Source organism: Manacus candei, unplaced genomic scaffold, assembly GCF_025592945.1.
Source record: "Manacus candei isolate 608988 ecotype Guabito, Panama unplaced genomic scaffold, ASM2559294v1 h1tg000159l, whole genome shotgun sequence".
NCBI lineage: Eukaryota > Metazoa > Chordata > Aves > Passeriformes > Pipridae > Manacus > Manacus candei.
Genome location: NW_026138207.1, coordinates 823014 through 842041, shown reverse-complemented (window position 1 = coordinate 842041; position 19028 = coordinate 823014). Strand labels below are relative to the sequence as shown.

General features: G+C 38.0%; 1 protein-coding gene across 4 annotated transcripts in view; it reads right to left on the bottom strand.

The window, feature by feature from the left end:
- MYO16 (myosin XVI) overlaps positions 1 to 19028 on the bottom strand; it is a 355407-nt gene that overhangs the window by 238300 nt on the left and 98079 nt on the right. The window lies entirely within an intron of this gene.

Here is a 19028-nt window from a genome sequence, read left to right as displayed (position 1 = left end):
AACATGGAGTATAAGAAACTGTAGAACACCCGTTAAGCAAGATGAAAAGCACTCAACCAGAGTGGGAGGGTAGAGAAATATTAACAAAATTTCATAACTTTGGGAGTACCGGATGAACAACAAAAAGCAAAGCATTTCTTTCTGCTCTTAGATCCACAAATCTCATAATAAAACACAAAATTGTCCTCATCCAGAGAGAAATCATTAAAAATAAAAGTTCTGAACAAAGTTCCTTTCTTGGCTTAATACCTAAATTGCTGGCCACATATGGAGATGCTCCCTCTACCTCAGGTTTTAGTGAGTAAAGATTTATTGTAAGTCCTCCCTCCTCCCTCAAGAGTTAATATTTTCAGTGTTCCTATGTCATACCATTTCTTAGTAGGGCTGAAAATATTAATTCCATATTGCAGAAAATTTCTTAAGGCTCTGAAAGTAATTTCATCTTCCAAATCCCACCATGATTTCACCTGAACAAATTAACACTCCAAGTTGTTCCCTTCCTCCATTCCTGTTTTTCAGGGGGAAAAAAAATCAGCTTATTTCAGATTCTCAGACACTTAATACAGTGTTTTTATGTAGCATTCTTTCTTATGGACTGTATACGTGGGTTAAATATGTGAACTATGGCTTGATTCCACCTGCAATGAGTCTCATTTGCAAATACAGGAAATAATGTAGATAGTCCTTTAAAGTGTGATTTGCAGATATCATTCTATTCTCAAGGAGGCTTTAACTGATGACATTGTGAGAGTATATAAGTATTTGAAAATGCCATCTTTATAGTGTATTCTCACAGGCTGTACTGCTGTCAAAATGGAAGAGTCATGTTATCCACTTCATGGCTGTCCTAGTTAGGACAGCTGAGACCAGTTCATCATGGTATGGGTGTAACCCAAAACTGTGTATTCTATAGCCTTCCATGCCATTTCCCAGAAATTGTTAGCAGTAGAGGCCTGTAGATGTTCCTGTCTTCATACCCTTTTATGGAATTCCCCACTCTGAGAGAAGGACTGAGCATTCCTGCCTGAACTGGAGAATATATAAACTTGGAGTTTTAGAACCTTTTTACCACTTGTGGGATCCAGAGGAAGACTGCAGCTCACTGCTCTCAACCAGACTGCAGCTCATCACCCTCAATTGGACTGCAATCACTACTTTTGACCAGACTGCAACAGCTCTCCCACCAGCAGGTTTTTTCCCCTCTCCCTTTACTTTGGACTCGGGGGGGGCCCAAGAAACACCACTTTGTTCATGCCCCAGGGTGCTGGGTTATACATTCGGGTTTTGTGGGTTAAAACCAAATTGCTTGTCTGTATAATCGTACTTATTGTATTATTTTACTAAAATGTTATTCTGACTTATAATCTCTCTTTTGAGTTGAGTCCATTTCCCCTGCTGGTTAACTTTTAAACCAGTACAATGGCCCACTCTTCCCTTGTGCCAGCTCTCTCCACCTATACAGTTGCACATTCAACTGGACCAGTAAGGTGGTGGAGGTTTTGTTTGTGGGGAAGTTTTTCAGGAGGGCAGGCGTTGGTTGAATTTGTGGTTTGGTGGCAGAAATCTTACGCTGACTAAGGCTGTTAATGAAATAGCATCCTCATTCTGTCTTTCTACAAGATGGGATAAGACAATTAACAAGTTAAGAATCTGTTCCCTTTCCCTGCTCATAAAGGGACTTACACATCCTTTACCTCTGGCTACTTCTGCATCTGGGAACTGACTCTAATGGCACAAAGTAACACCAGTAAAAATAAAATGTGGAGTTTCTTGCTGGGTAATTGAGATGAACTCAATCATTAAGAACCTTGGGATCACCAACAGTGGCTTTTGGGTAGGTCCTTCTAAGCAAAGACAGAGGATAAAGACCTCTCTCTTTTGGCAGGAGAAGGACATAAAGGAAAGTCAGTTGGTTGGGAAATTGCATTTCCAACAGTATTCCACAAGAATTTCATTTGGAGTCTAAAATATTAACCATGTGACAGAAAGAAACTCTGGCCACTCAGGTATAAAAAAGATGGGCAATTTATTGAATCTCTTCCTCCCAGCAGTCCGCCAAGGGCTTGGTTCTTGTAGAGAAGCTATGCAAAATGAAGTAATGTCTTTCCAGATCCATTTAGCAACTCCTTGCAGTTGAAACTAAGAAATGACCATTTCTAGATCCAAGATCGAAATCCACAAAAATTAATGGGTTTGCCTTGATTTTTTTCTGCCAGTAGACCAAGATTACAGTAGACAGAATTAATAAGTAAACTGTGAACTTAAAGCAGAATATTAAATAATTGTAACCATAAACAAATTATTGAGCCACATACAAAAACATTAGGGTATGTGGATAAAAGCTCGGTAGTTCTTTTCTTTGTCTGCTGTATTTTTCCTCATTATTGCATGTAGCTTGATCAGTGCTTAAGGAAATTCTCATCACAAAGAGTTCCAGGGCAAGATATGAAAACTCTCTTTTCAGCTGGGCCAGAGTCCTTCTTCTGAATGAGTATTATGTTCTACATTCCTCTGCATATAAAAACAAGTAAAAAAAAATTCCCCTTTCCTCAAATTCATCCCCTCTGCAAAATGAAAAAAAACAACAACAAAAAAAGAAAATCAAGAAGAGAAGATCAAAGAAATAAAATTCCCCTTCATACTATGCAGCTCATTTAGGTCATTTACTTAAGACTTTACTAGTCAGTAGGAAAATCCTCCTGATAGAACTACTCTAGCTACTGCTAGTAATTTGAGATGAATTGCCCTAATGAGGACAGAAAATAATACAAAGCTATATTCAAGTAATGCTATGTATCTCTTAATTAATGCAACTTTTAAGGAAGTTTTTACAAGGCTTCCTTTTAAAACCTATTTTACTTGCAATCCTTCACTGAAGAAAAGTTTCCAGAAAAGATGAGACTGAAAACTGACTTTATGGAAGGAAGTTGATATTTACCTAAAAGAAACCAACGTAGAGTAAAATTTTTGGCAAACTCTCAAGCCCTTCTTTTGTATGTATAAACAGGTCCATCCATTCACTGATGTCTTTAAGATTTGATACACAAAATTATTGACTACTTAGAACAGAATTTCATACCTGATTTCATATCTAATAAAGGTGTTTTAGAAAGCATTTGAAAGCACTGAAGTCTCATCAGTAAAGAAAGATAATAATCAACATAGCTTTCCACATATACCCAATGATACAATTTTAACCAAATTATTCCAGTGAGCTGAACGGCTTTCCACATTCCATTGATTTTATTGACTATATTACACCTTATTATGTAGCCTTATAATGCAGTTAGAGTCATTATTGCTGTGCCTGTTACCACCCACAGGTCTTGTACTAAGTTTGCATATGGAACTAGGGCTGTAAGGCTTACGTTTCCTGGGCTTGTCTTGGTTTCCTTGGAGCTTTGTTTTAACTTTTTTAGCTGTTATAGCAACTTGATGATGACAACATGACAATTATCTAACACATTTTAGTTTTGTTTAGCTTTGTATAACTGTGGTGCATAATGCATTAAAAATTTTGATATACATGCCAGTAACTAGTACTTACACTGTGCTGCGTTGAATATAATCTAGCTACTCTGGCATATAGAGCTATTTATGACCTTATATGCTGCAGACAAAAGGAGTACTGATCTGAAGTGACAGCCTGAAAGGTGAATTCAGAATGCCAGGGCTATCAGTAACTCACCAGAGATCAGCTGCTGATGGTAATACAAACTTAGGAGCTGGGCAGTGTTGCATTCACAGCAAACTCAGTTTGAGTAGTAACAGAAAAGATAAAAATAAAGGTGTCTAACATTTGTGAAACCTAACAGTTGGCCATCTACTGTGCTGTATATCAGTGTATCCTTCTATTAATTGTTTCTCTGAGGAGTAGCTGCCTGTTAGTGTAAACTTTGTTCCTGTTAATGCCCAGGCATTCACCACCTTGACAGCTTCCTGCCAATGCACTATCAGTCTGAAGTCAAGGGCACAGCCTTCCTGTTATCTGAGGTACCTTGAACTGGAAAACCATATAGAAACTAATGGTTATGTCTCTGGGCCACACAGACACTAAGTCAAACTCCAGTGAGATCCATGAGGAGAGTCACAGTTCCCTCCTGGGGCAGACATTTCTATGACTGTAGACATAGTCAGAATAATTTATGAATTTAGGGACTACACTTATTCCAGAACTGCTAAATTTAAAACTTCTTCATGCAAGTTGGCACTTTTTCATTTCTATACACATTAAACGTAATGCAGTCTGTGTCTCCACTGGAAAATATTAAGGCCACAAATCCGATGGCCTGAAAAATCCTAGCGCCTAGAAAAATCTTTAAAAGTGCCCAAGGAGTGCTACAAATTAATCTATCTCCTCACACAAAAGTGACAATGGGCAGCAGTTAAGATATGATATGACAGGCAAAGAATCTGTTTTCAACTCTGAGAAGACAGCTACTCACATGGAAGAGCAGCGTAGACTCTGAAATCATTTCAGACGAACACGACTTAGCAGTTATTGGGTCACCTTACCTAATAGCTACATCTGTTTATATGATTTCTTTCTCTCTCTTTTTTCTTTCCTTTTTTTTTTTTTTTTTATCTTTATTCCTAAGGTCTTATTTTCTTGCCTTTTCAGTTCAGTGTCTAACTCCCTCCTACTTTATAATTACTTTTTCAAATAAAAGGACCCTAATTTACACCATTTACTTGCAAATATAAGCACTGAAAATATCTAGAGCGATGTAGAAAAATCCTGGTGTAAATCACAGTAATTTAGAGAAGACTGGAGTTCTACAGTGTAAAGACATTACTGCAAGGGGCACACCCAGCATCACAAAGCAATGATGGTGATTCCCTGTTTTGCCTCCATTTTGAATTAACTGTACAGGGGCTAGAGCTTTGGCCAGGCCAGAGGGAGAGCACTGCTGCTGTAAGGTCTGCCCTAGTTGTTAATAAAGTTGTGATTTTATCTCACAGTAACTATGACCTGTGTATATAACAGTGCTATTGCTAAAATGATTCAACACTACCTTGCAAAATAACACATGTTTAGCTAAAAATATTGGTTCTATCATCACAGCTAATAGCACAGCAGGGTTTTGCTAGCATAGCTACTTCCTAGGTCAAAACAGCTGTGCCATCAAAAACTGGTAGCACAGACCTGACTGAATTTGGAATACCTGTTAGTGAGATAAAATTACAATAGAAACAAAGTTTTTTAACATTTATCATTAGTTGAACACTCTAAAATTAACCTTAGGGGAAAGTAGTTGATCATACAGTAAACTTCGACATGGCTAGTCTCAAAGCTTTCACTTCCAATTAGCCAATGAGATTTATAAAAAAAGGAACTTAATATCTTCGCATTTAAGTCACCTATTTCATTCTGTACACATATTTTATCTGTCCCCTGTGTGTGGATTCTCCTGGAGATCCTGACAAAGATGACTAAAACCAGCAAGAATTTTATCCTCAGGCTACAGTCAGTAATTACAAAAGCTCACACCCTGCTAAGTTCACCTTAGAAACATGTGTCAATTTGAAAGCTTTTTAAATTACCAGTGTAATTTTTTAGGCCAACTTTTCAGCTACGGAAACACCTGACTGTACATTGAAGTGTTTGTAGAATTGACTAAAAGTTTCAGATCTTTACAATATTTCACTCAGTATGTTAAACTTATCTGAGAATTTGCAGCTTTCCAGTACCATACTCATTAAACGATAAATACTGAAACACACATCAGCAAAATAACTCATTCTACAGCCAGTACCTTAATTTGAAAACCATTGTCATACCCATGTTTTCCCCCAGTGTAAGTTAAAGAATTTGCATACAACACAAATTTTCAGCTGAACAGACTGTACACCTCCTCTGTTTCACCCATCATTTATGTTGATCCTATGCCAACGTTACTTCATTGGCATAAATCAAATTACTGCTGACTTATATGCCGTATGAAGTAAGACTCACTCCCTCTTAACTCTCACTCTATGTAGAGCAAGTTTATGCCATCTGGTTTAGAAGCCTTGTAAGCAACTCATTACTATTCCTATTAGAGATCTTCAAGGATAACAGACTATTATCCTGCTTAGCAGCTGCTAAATGGTACTAATTACCAGCTGTAGACCACTGGCGTTAGATTCTGTGTGTCTAGTGGAGTTCCCAGAGCATGCAGTGCCCAAGGAAGCAAACTTAAACCAGGCAGTATGGAAGAAACTAGGGGCATTAATTATCCATGCCTTTATCAAAAATAGTCGTGTCTGTGGCAGATGAGTGACCAGAACTATGAAGGAAATATGTAGTTCCTGGAATTTTTCACCACTTGACATATGGCGCTTAGAAACCACCTTTCACAGAGTGTAATCTGTGACAGTTTACAATGTCAAAATCAGAGCTTCTTCCCTCTTGTTTATGCATCCATTCACATTCCTGCCCTCATCCTTGCATAGAAGTGACCCATGTCACTCTGCCATGAGCTGGTATGGATGGAAAGCTAAACCAGCTGAAGGCCAACCTTATGACAGACAGTTTCCACATCATTCATCTCCCTGGCTCTCACTTCCCAAGCTTAAAGATGGGAGAACAAATGGATAGCACAGAACCAGAGCAGGGCAGAAGGGAGAGCAACCTCAATTTTAGTTAGTTTTAAACTGTGTTAGAAACACACTTTGTAAGTGTCATTTGGTATTCTTAGGAAACCGCTAAAATCAAGTCAGTGGCTCCAAGATGCCTGTATAGTTCCTCTCCTTTCTTTGCATCAGCTGTGCAACAGGTAGGTGAATTGGTTCAGAGAGGTGACAGTATTTAGCTGTTGATTTTAGGGGGTGGTGCCCTCTGTCTTGCATCAGTGTGCTAAACCGACTTACTCTGCAGACACACTATTGCTAAATCTGACACAAAGAGCATGCAGCAAGAATCGCGGTAAGAGCAGCATCAAAAAATTATGAATGAAATTTCCTGAATTAGAAATTTCCTGGCAGCCCTGGCTGCCAGGCCCTGTCCAGCTGCCCTAGGGTGGCCTTCAGGCTCCCACTGTTCCACACAGCAGGGAGCAGCTGGCCCTCATGGTGCCCTTACAGCATTTACCTGTATTTAATTAAATTTGAAAAAACTATCACCTCCAGAAGGATTTCCAGTCCCTTACACACTTCCATAGGTTTCACAGGAGAAGAATCAAGTCTCTACTGTACCACCCTGGACACCTGGAATGCCCACAAAATTAAGGTTGTCTGACTAAAATCCCTTTTATTTATATAGGTCACTTTTAGCACATAATAATTTGTGTGCTGTGAAACATTTTCTGGTTGAGATACATCCTGCTGTATGATGAATCTTAAACTATCAGTACACTTCAGACTACTGATACCAGCATCCTTTTCTGGACATCTCAGAGATGGTCAAGAGATGTAAAAAGAGTCCTGTGCATACATGAAGTCATTCCCCTCTTCACTTTTACAGAGTTTTAGAACACATGGAGACAAGTCAGATTTTGGGGTATTATTGTCACACATTTTTCAACAATATCAGCATTCAGAGTCCTTTAGTTGGCCAAAACAAACAGAGAATAACATCTTAAACTTCTTAATGGTTCTCTTCTACTTAACAATGCAGACCCACACCTCTCAATTTCTTTTTTTTATCCTAATACAATACATAAAGTTTCAAAGGCTAATGAGTCCTTACACATATGAGACACATCTTCCTGTTGAGGTGATGGGATACAGGATCTGCTTTCCTTGTCAACTCAAGGATAGAATCGCCTCACAGAGAGGTATTCAGAAAATTGAGCTTCTGGAGAAGCAGTGTGGAGCTCCTCCTACTCTGCTAAGCAAATGTGACTGAGAAACTGACTTGTGAGGTCTGGAGAGATTACCTGTCTGTGCAAACAGCCGTGATCAGGGCGGGAAAGCAGGATATGGGATCCAGTCACATCTCCCAAATAAACATGAATATAAAAAGCATGCATGCTGCATGAATACTTCAGCTTGGGTAAGCTCTTCAAGTATTACCTTACACTCCTATTCAGCACTTATTGCATTGATTTCAACATGCTGGTTACCAAGTCCTTCTAATGCCTGTGCATTACAAATAACAAATATGAATATTTTCGCATATTGGTTAGTTATAAGAAGTCTTCATTAAAAATAACTATGTCTGTTTTCTGCAATGTTCTACATTCTGCCTGTGCACTTAGCTCAAAGATGTTTACATTCCTCATTACTTGTCTTCCAAAATTTGATTTGGCTGAATTGCTGCATGCTTGAAATGTATTATACTTTTCTTAGTGGTAATCCAAGCAGTTTATATCTACTGGTCTCTAAATCTTCTTCATTCTTTTCTGATTTTACATCTCTTTCCAACCAAAGCACAGGGAGATAAAGGGTCTGACAGTTATAGCTAGAGCTTCTCTCACATACTGGCTCCCGAACTCCCAATCTGCAAGGAATTCTTTCACACTTGGCAGAGGACAGACTTGACATATTTTACAATATAACACAACAACTTTTGTAACCTTTATCCGTTTCTGACAAGGGGGCCCAAATACTGATTTTCACACTTGCCTGCTGTGCACTCTTTCCACAGACTACGCATCTTCTGTCAATAGTGACTACAACAATGGTGCAACCAAAAGGCAACTGTTAAATTGCTCAACGGCACTAATAAGGGTCTTAACTAAATTTGTTTTAATACATATTGAAATATTTATTAGTCTCCCTGACTGGTGTCCTGGATGTCCACCAAGGAGAATAAATTACCCACAGTCAGGTCCAGACAGGAGTCATTATTTACTCCATTCAGTGTTGCTCTGTGCAAGTGCAGCCCTCTGAAAATCATCCTGTTTCCACTCTCTCTTATCCCACAGCTGTTTCTGGATGCTTCCAAATTCAGTGTATTCTGGCTAGCACCTTCATTTCCCACACCAGTTACAGCAACCACCACCTCTATCAATATGCTGAAAACAAAAAGCAATTGAAAAATCAGCAATAAACACATCATAGAATCATAGAATAGATTGGGTTGGAAAAGACCTCCAAGATCATCAAGTCCAACCCCTGATCCAACTGCAATTACTATATCATGGCACTAAGGGCCACGTCCAATCACTTTTTAAAAACCTCCAGGGATGGTGAATCCACCACCTCTCTGGGTAGGCCGTTCCAATGCCTGATTACCCTCTCTGTAAAGAATTTCTTCCTAACATCTAACCTAAACCTCCCCTGGTAGAGCTTGAGCCCATGTCCCCTTGTCCTATTGTTGGGATCATCACCCCAAGAACAACAGATCACATGTGTAAAGCCGTCATGGAAGGAAAGAGATATCAAACTTGAAACCTCTGACTAACACTTTCTTAAACCACTTCAGAATAAGAAAAGGAAAACATCTCCATGTACCTGCTTTGAGGTAAGGTTGCCAGACTTGGGCAGTTGAAGATCGCAGCAATGTAGACTTGACTTGTTTCAATGTTCAATATTTGAAATGAAAAAAACATACAGGGACACAGAAGACTGAAATTATGAATTTATAATGGTTCGTTCATTTATAATGGTTCATTTAAAACCTGAAGCACAAACAGTTCTGCATTCAATATCACCAAGCTTACAGATGGCTAAATCTACACACCAATCTTGCGTAAAGTGAATTTACATGGGATTAGTAGTGAAGCCTTTGAGGACCTGGGGAACCTAGGAGGTGATATATGAGAAACAGACCCTTTGCCTCCTATTTTAATCATCAACATCTCTTCTTTGATCCTGGTGAGCCACTAGAAGGGCCAGATATTACTCCAAAGCCGGGGCAACCAGCACAAAACCAGCACAAAGCATATTTTACTTTACTTATGTTTTACTTATGGTTTTACAGGTATGGATTGCCACAGTGTGAGCTGCAGTTTTAGCCAGCATGGAGAAGGCAAAATTACACTCATACAGTACCTGGTATATAGCTTTTTTATAGCTTACAGAAAGCATAGGATTTTTAGGGAGGGGCTTAAAGGCAAAAGAAGACCAACATTCGTCCTGTATAGGAACTGATAAGCCAGACGAGTTCAGATGGTTATTATTAAAAGGATTGGTAGTTGGTACCCTATTACAGGATGTCCCTTAGCAGACTAAGAAACAAAGCAGCAGTTCAAATTTCACACAGATACTTCCAGCTTTAAGAACACTTCAAGTAATATTTTCTATACTGTCAGTGGGTAAATGTGGAAGTCTAAAAAAAACTGCCACTGTATGTCAGCAATAGTTGTGATAGCTAAAATCTGGAGCACAGACCCTAGCTCAAGGATTTAGTGCTGCAGCTGTCATGCTTGCCTTTTGAGTCTAAATGTAATCAAAACCCTAAACACTGGATGGTGTGAGAAATTACCGCCCATAACCATCTCATTGCCCTGTAAAATGACAGTGTGTGTACTGCTTCAAGGTCACATATACACTGCATTGTACTAGAGAGTAATCAGAAAGAAACATAGCAAGAAAGCAGTATGTGGCTCCAGGCTGACTGTCTGAATTCTACCTTGAACCTTTTGCATATCCTTAAAATCCTTGTTTAAAGCCGGACATTCAGAAATATTGTGAATTTCACCTTAACTACTCACATTCCCACCTTCATTCTTAGATGCAATTCGCCCAGAAACACAAGCTAAATTATCCATTCCCTTAGTTTTATTGATTGTATTTTTGCAACCTTCAGTTCCTCCACTGTAATAGCCTATTACTATGATGGCTGCAATTAACAATAATCAAGAAGAATCAGTTGCCTTTACATTAGGCCATACAACTAATTTCTTTATATTATAGCTATAGAGTTTGTTCACTGTCAGCACGAATTGCAAAAGGTTTTAACAGCTAAAAACCTTGCAGATCAAATTAAGATAATACCTCGTGTACTGAAAAAAATAATCCTCCAAAGTATGTCACAGAGATTAGAAAGATGACTGAAATAATAAGCAGTATATATACTTCGTGGATAGAATTTGTATAGAGGAAGAAAAACTAGGCAGTATATAAATAAACCTGTTTCTTTCTCGCATGTAATTGTGTTTTTACAGGGAAAGGTACTATGATTCAGACAGAAGGAAATAATCATAGAATATGGTGAGTTGGAAGGGACCTATCAGGATCATCAAGTCCAACTCCTGGCCTTGCACGGGACACTCCAAGAATCACACCATGTGCCTGAGACCATTGTCCAAATGCTTTTTGAACTCAGACAGGCTTGGTGCTGAACAAGTGTTCTTCTCAATCTGTCAGTTAATATGACAGTCATAAAATAAAGTCTGTTGCAAGATCCCAAAATAAGGTCTTTTCCCAGTGTTATGCTTAAGTATTCCATTTTGTTTTATTTTATTTCTCCAGTGTAGCAATTTAAGAGTATACCCTGATGGAAAAAGGCTTCTAAAGTTGAACTGAAAAAATGAAAACATTTTTAAGGAATTATTAGAAGTGCAGTTTATTTTTTGTAAAGAACTGTATTATTGCTTTAAAGGTTTGCTTGTAAAAAAAAAAAGGGAAAAAGCCATGAAAGGTTATTTACTATTGATTACTGTAGTTTCCCAGCTTAATTTCCATCATAGAGTAATCTGTGATTTAAATGAAAACATTTTAAAGTAAGTGATATTGAAAGATGGATAAAAAAAGTTGCCCCTTTGTACTGAAATATTATTGGAAATCCATCTGAAGCACAATAATTATGCTGGAGAAGAAATCAACAGCCAATCACATAGAAAATTTTCTATTCTTGCTCTCTTTTTATTTCACAAGTATAGACTAGGGTCTTCTGCCATCATAGCAAATTTCTTTTTAATCAGTGTGACTTATAACAATATCCAGGGAATGTCAGCCGTACCTGCTACTCAGTGGATGCCATCTTTCACGGAGCAAATAGGTGTCTGATTGCTACCAATTTATAGCCTTGCATCCCACTGTGGATCCCCTTTGAAATGAATAGGACGAATGCCAGGTGTCAATTTGTTGGTCGCTAATGGCTTAATGACCCTTTATTGGCATGACAGCGAATTTGTGACTGATTAGTCCTTGTGTCTCTTGATGCTTTTGGGTGCCAGAAAAACATTTTACTATTAAGTGTAAAGGAAGGTCTTCTGGAGAAAAACACCAACATGGAAATATAAATGAGCTTGATAGGTTTAAAATAATAATAATAAACAAAGAACAGATATATGTCTATAAAGATTATCTGTTCAGATCAGATCACGCTGTTAAAAAGCTGGATTCTTGTTTAGGGGCAATGGTCTTCTAAATATCTTTTCTTGACATTTTAGTTTGTGAAAGCATTTTGAATAATATTCTGATCATGCAAAGTCACAAATAATTTACTTACTGACTTGTCCCACTGCCAAAAAGCTTTATATCATAGTTTACCAAAATAAATAGTTGAGAATGTTGAAAACATGTTAAAAAGTAAATAATTTTTTTTTAAATATGTGTGTTTTTACAAAGGTTCCCTCATAAATGCTACACTTTACACTTCTAATTGAATCAACATTTAAAACTACGATTTCTAGTTAACCAACGTGGTTTTGTTTGGATATACAGGGTTAAAGATCAAGAATGGAAAGCAAGCAATTCAGTGCCTACATTTTAGAAATCTGTGATTCAGACAAAAATCCAGGAGTTGAATTTTCACAAACTCTCTATGTCAGTAAGAAAAAGGCACGTTTTTCAGAGAGCAACAAATCCTTCAGGGTGAACTTTGAGACACCCAAAACCACCAAATAGGAATCACTAAGTTCAAACACATATCTCAAGTATTTATTCAGAGCTTAAGCATGTGAAACAGGACTGCAAATAGTCTAGAATATATTCCTGTTTCAAAACACAGCAGCAGGGATGACGATAGCACTGAGGTTTTTGTACAACAGTTTACTATTCAGTCAACTTTCTGCATTTACTATACTGCAAACAATACCATCTAGATTCCGTTTGCTTCTCCGGCCCCTTCCCCAGGAGAAAGCCATGCCAGGCTGGACACTGCTTGGGATACTTGAGGTGTGAGGACAGCAGAGGAGAGAAGAGGCAGTGGGAGAGAGAAATGCACAGAATGGCTCTCAAAGCAACCCACAGGCACAACCTATGGGCTAGCAAAAATGGGGGGCTGACGGCTCCAATATCAGCTTTGTGGAGAAAAGGAAGAAGGTATAACTGCACTTGAACATAAGACAGATAAATTGCATTTGGTGTGAATCCGCCTAGTCAGAGAGACCCAAAATAGAGAGAGGCTTTCTCTTTAGTTCCCTGCTTGGTACAGCAGAGGATAACTGTTCAAATCAAGGTAGTTCTGGGCATGTGCAGAGACAAAAACAGCAGCTGAAACAAACCAGGGAGATTTCCGGGCTAAGAGAAAAGTGGCCATGGAGCAGAGGCACTCCTGTGGTTAGACAGTCCACAGGCAGAACAAAAGGGCTAGATAAAACCTACAGCCTGGAGCTTATCCTTCACTTTTTTTACATGTCATACCTTTTTCTGTGAGTTTTACTTTTTCCAATTAAATAAGTGTTGTATATTAGGAATCACACATATTTTTATCAACAAGAAATAGTTTAATATCCAGTTCCCATATCAGCTTTACCAAATTACAAAAAATGTAAACACTTGGACCAAAAGCACATATGGAATCCTGAAGGAATTCAAATGTATTCAAATTTTATCTCCCTGTGATTTTATGATTGCTTTTGAAATGGGCTGCTTTAATTACTTAACATCTGTTACCCAATAACTAAAGGTAGTGTGTTTCCCTGTGCCATAACAAAGAAGATGCCTTAAGTTGCTGAATTCAGCACACATGAAGCCAAACAAAGTTAACAACCACGCTGAACCTATAGGAAGATTTGCCCTCGTTTAAAATGTGTCTCTACCTTCTGGGCCTTTGAAACACTTCTTTATCAATGGGTAGATTGAGATGGTTATCTGATGCTTCATTTTCCTGTACACGGGGCTGATTAAATCACATGTTGGACAGTCAGCTGTGTTAGTGACTTCCAAAGTTACAGACATGAGTTCCCAGTCCACAATGCATGAATTTGTCTTGTGAATGCATTAATTTACAGTGTATACTTTTCTTTTTTTCCAAAAGCCCCAATTCAGTAAAATTTTTGTGTACTTCATGAATTTCATATGCTCTGAACTGTCTCCTGACTTCACTATTTAGTGTCTAGTGTTCATCTCTCTAAGGATTGGACAATAAATATTAAATGGTATAAATTATCATACATGTGTATTGTGATTTCCTGTACAATAGTTCATAGTAAATCAATATTTGCCAACAGTCACTTTTAGATTACTGTCTAATGTACAGTTTTCTCCTCTGATTCAAAGGAACCTAGCTGTAAAATCCAAAATAGCTCTGTATGGGGAAGCCTCCCTATTATTACATGCATAATGAATCTCATCTACTTTCCCAGTAGAAAAAAAAAGATTTTAATGACATTTAGAGTGAGAGTAAATAGTAATCTGAAATTAAAATATATTCAATAATTATAGCACAATCCTGAAACAAAACACTATAAAATATGAGAAATCTACTTTTTGGTTTAAATTTTAAAAGGACTGAGCATGCTAAAGTAAGGAAATACAGAGTATGTAATCCCTCAAATACATTGTAGCTGCCCAGTAGCTCTGTGTCCAATGTTCTTGACCATACTGTGTTTTAAATTCCTCAAACTGAGATTAGATTAAATTGATTTTTTTTGTCCCTTCTCAACATGTCACTATGCAGCACCTTACTTATCAGTGTAATTTGTCTCATTTCCTATTAATATTAGTTTAATTTTTTTAATTTGGGAGCTTTCTTTTGTCACGAAGGTTACATAAGCATACTAAACACGCTACAACTGTGTGTGTGTGTATAAATATCACACGCATTTAATATTTCTCATTTATTATTATTTATTTTTATTATTCATAATAATTATGAATTATAATTTTAGCCCTGCCTCTTCAGAAGGCTGTAGCTGTGACAGACAGTACACAAAAGAAATGCTAATTAAAGTACCTCTGGGAGGAGAATGGAATGAAAGAAGGTGATATTAAATATTAATCATAGGAAACAAGGCAGTAAGATTTTTAAAGGTGGAAGTGAACAGTGGAGTGGGTTATTGTAATTTGAGAAGGCACAGAGGATTAATCCGAACTTTCATACAGAGATCCTTCTCTTTTCCAGTGTCACCTTCCTTTAACTCAAGATGTGCTTTTTTTGCCTAATTTAAGGAAACTCCAGCTATACGACAAAGGCTCAGCTTGAGAGATTTAATGCTACACCTGTTTTTCATCTCTTTCCTAAATATTAAGCATAAAAACATTGTTTATAACTTTGTCTTTCTACAAATCTCTTCTATTACTGAAATTCTGTCTTTAGTAAACATATTCGTTTATCTTTCTGTCTCATCTAGTAGCAAGGATGCCTCTGAACTACTGATACACAAAAAAAGCAATCCTCATGCAAGGCTTTGAGGAATTTTTAAAACAAGGCATTGTCATGCTCAGAGCCTTGCTTTCTAAGGACTCGTCCCTGCACATGCAATAGGCAAAAATCAGGAAAGCTGCCTACAATCAGTTTGAGAAGAAGAAGTATCATCAAACATCTAAAAAGGTAGACTGAAAGTCAGAATTCCAACAGGAGACAGGCTACCTGAATATATTCCCATTCTTCTTAACTATAAAAGTGTTTGCAATGAATAGTCTATGTTACACATTCCCAGTGATCTTCTTCTTCAGCCCCTTTCTCCAGTTTCCTGCTGCCTGACAACAGGTGCACATAATGGAACCCTACTTTCACAAACCTGTCACTACTGCCCATGTCCTGGTTCTTCCAGCTTTTAAAAAGACTGCTGGCAATAGTTAAACTTCAATAAGTTTGCCCCAAACATGTTTGCCAGACGCAGTTAGTACAACTCAGTGTTCTCCAGAACATTTTGTGTGTAACCAACCAAGATGTTTGTACCGAAAAAAAGACAGTAAAGCATAAGCAAGTCTAATGTAATAAGATGCAAAAATAAGAAGTCAGTCGGTAGATTTGGAAACAATAAAGAAATAATAAAAAGTCTGCTTTACTTCAGCTCAGTTTCAGCCTCAGTTTTCTATTTCACACTATTTTTATCCTTTTTTCTATGAATAGGAATGATCACAATAACATCTTTGACATATTCTCCTACTGAAAGCTGATGGTCAGCTCATCTGCCACCTTAGATTAAAGATAAATCCTTCTTCTGAATAGATTTTGGTTTCTCTTCCCCTGAGCCCTTTTTATAGCCCAAAGTTGTTAAGATGCAAATTACAGTTCAGTACCAGCCCCACCTTTATGCTCACTTACACACTCTGTTAATTAATTAAACTGAAATTTATCATAACACTGTACATTATACACTGCTCATTAAAATAACTAATAATACTAAAACCTTCCATTATATTGATTATTCCAACCCTCTCAAATACCATGATAATACCAATCTCACAATAATATCACATCTTTCTAATACCTAGAGATACTGACACCATGGGAAGGGAAGCAAGACAGGATCCCTGGTTTTTTCCCTGCAGCTGCTCTGCAGCCAATATGCTGGGGCTAGTACCCAGTCCTGGGAGGCTTCCCCCCGGAAGTGAATATTGCAGCAGAAGTAGGATATTGGTATGTTCTGCTTTATAAATCACCTTCTCCCGGCACCTCTTGGTGAGAGAAGAGAGATTAAGGCTGTCCCCAGCCACCCCATCTGAGCATCCTACTGAGAATGGGAAAAGGTCAGAACGGCAGCCCTGCAGGGTTAGGAAGAAGCTCTGGCAGAGTTGAGGAGGGCTGAGTAAAACAGGGAGTCAGGGTCAACTTCAGGAAAGGACCAAGAATCCTTATTACAGACATTATGCTAACACACAGTGGTATTGCTGCTATTTAGAATCACAATGCTGCCACAGAATCAGCATATTGCCCATCAGAGGGATGAAATGGGCTTTAAATAGGTTTAGGGAATCTGCATTTCCCTTTTGTAATGCTGATTTTCACAGGAGTAACTCTTTTGTGGCAAGACTGAGTTTGATGGCTCTCTGGACTTTCTACCCTGAACTACCATGACCTGCCAACAGGACAGACCTTGTAGTATATATCATGTTTACATTACAACTTCAGAATTTTTATAACAAAATACACTACATATAAATAATTTCTGACCGTCCTATATTTTCAATAATGCTGCAGGATGACCGAAAGGGTGGGCTACTGAATATACCAAAAGATGACAGAAATTAAAGCCAGTGCTTTAGCTTCCCCTGTGTTGGATTTCAGGTACAGGACTGTCACATTCACTTTTAGCTACTATTTTCGTTATAGCAAGCTTATCAGTTTATGCTCAAAAAATCACCTCTTTCAAAGCAGCTATTGTTTTCCATTGTTGTGAGTGCCAAGAACTCCATCATTGCTTCAGGAAAGATGCATATCCCTTATCCTCAAGAGGTCAAAATACCAAGATCCATTCGACTGCCTTGTATTTGAAGCAGAAACTCGGCCTGAGATTCACTCAGTTTATTTCCTGACTGCTCAGTTCATTTCCTAATTGCTTGTAAATGAGTCTCAGCTGATGTGCAGGCTCAGCAAATACCAGAGAATGCATATCAGAGAAGATCTGAGTCCACTAATTCAACGTGGAGGTGCAAGCATGTCTATGTCACAGTGGGGAAGAATGGGATGCAGAAGATGGCTTGGCTACATCTCCCACTTTGCAGTACAATTTTTGTTTTTATTGGTTTACATGATAATAGTTCTTAATATAGCATTTTTCACTTCAAAGCAAACAGGTTCTTGGAACAATTGTCTAAAAACACAGCAGAGAGGTACTTGCAGGTCCCCAAACTGCTTAAAGACAACAATCACAATTTTCATAGTCCTTGGAAAGTACCACAAATTCATGACAGCATTGTTACTGCTATTGGGTTATCTGCAGGTTATTTGCTTCTGGTGACCTATTTTATTTGTTTCAAGTGCAGGACACTATTCCTGTTTTTCCCTCACCTTACTGTCCTCTGCCTGAGGTATCTTCCCTTTATGCTCATGCTTCAGTCTCAGCAGTTGCTGAACTTCATATTCTGATTCAGGAGGCCTCAAGGTTAAGTATATGCAACATAAAAGACTGTTGATGCCCCACCACCACTGCAATAAGCAAACTACATTTCTTCAGTGTATATGTCAAAAATAGCCTCAAGTATCCGACTTTTACAGAATGCTAGAAGTCATATCTGGTATTCTGTTTGGTTTTTAGAGAACATTAGGAGCTACAGAAACATGGAGGAAGAATATTTTCATTTATCATCCCTGTACACACTAGGAGAGTAAAATGAAAGGTTGTGAATTTTATTTGTAACTTAGTTATAAATGATGCCCTGGGCACTCACTTGAAAAGAAGAGCTTTTTGACTGATTTCCTGTTAAGATCTAAACATGTAGGGCTACACCCCAGTGACAGTCAGAACAAATGCACAAATAAATGAAGATTCAGGAGTGAACTCAATATGAGTCAGCAGTGCCCTGGGAGCCAGGAGGGCCAACCATATCCCGGGGGGCATCAGGCACAGCATTACCAGCTGGTCAAGGGAGGAGATGGTCCCACTCTTCTCTGCACTGGTGCGACCTCACCTTAAATATTGTGTGCAGTTTTAGGCACCTCAATACAAGAAAGACATTAAGCTATTAGAGAGAACCTAATTTTCAAAGTAACTTGTGTTAAATTCTGTAGCCATAGGTAGGTATATAAGAGGCCACACATAATCACAGAATCATAGTCCTTACTTGTTTTTAAATATATTAGTTTATACATATATTAACCTCAAAATAAATTAATTAGGTTTCTGAAGGTTTATTCTCTGCACCTTATTCATTTCAGTAACAAGTTACAATGTCGTATGCAATACATGCTTGCATATTCTATTGAGGCAATCACTTTATGATTACTATCATGTAAAATTGTATTTTACCTAAAGACAGGTGAGCAGAACAAGGGAGCTTTTCCTCTGAAACTTTTTCTGTACAAAAGAAGAAAAACACTTCAA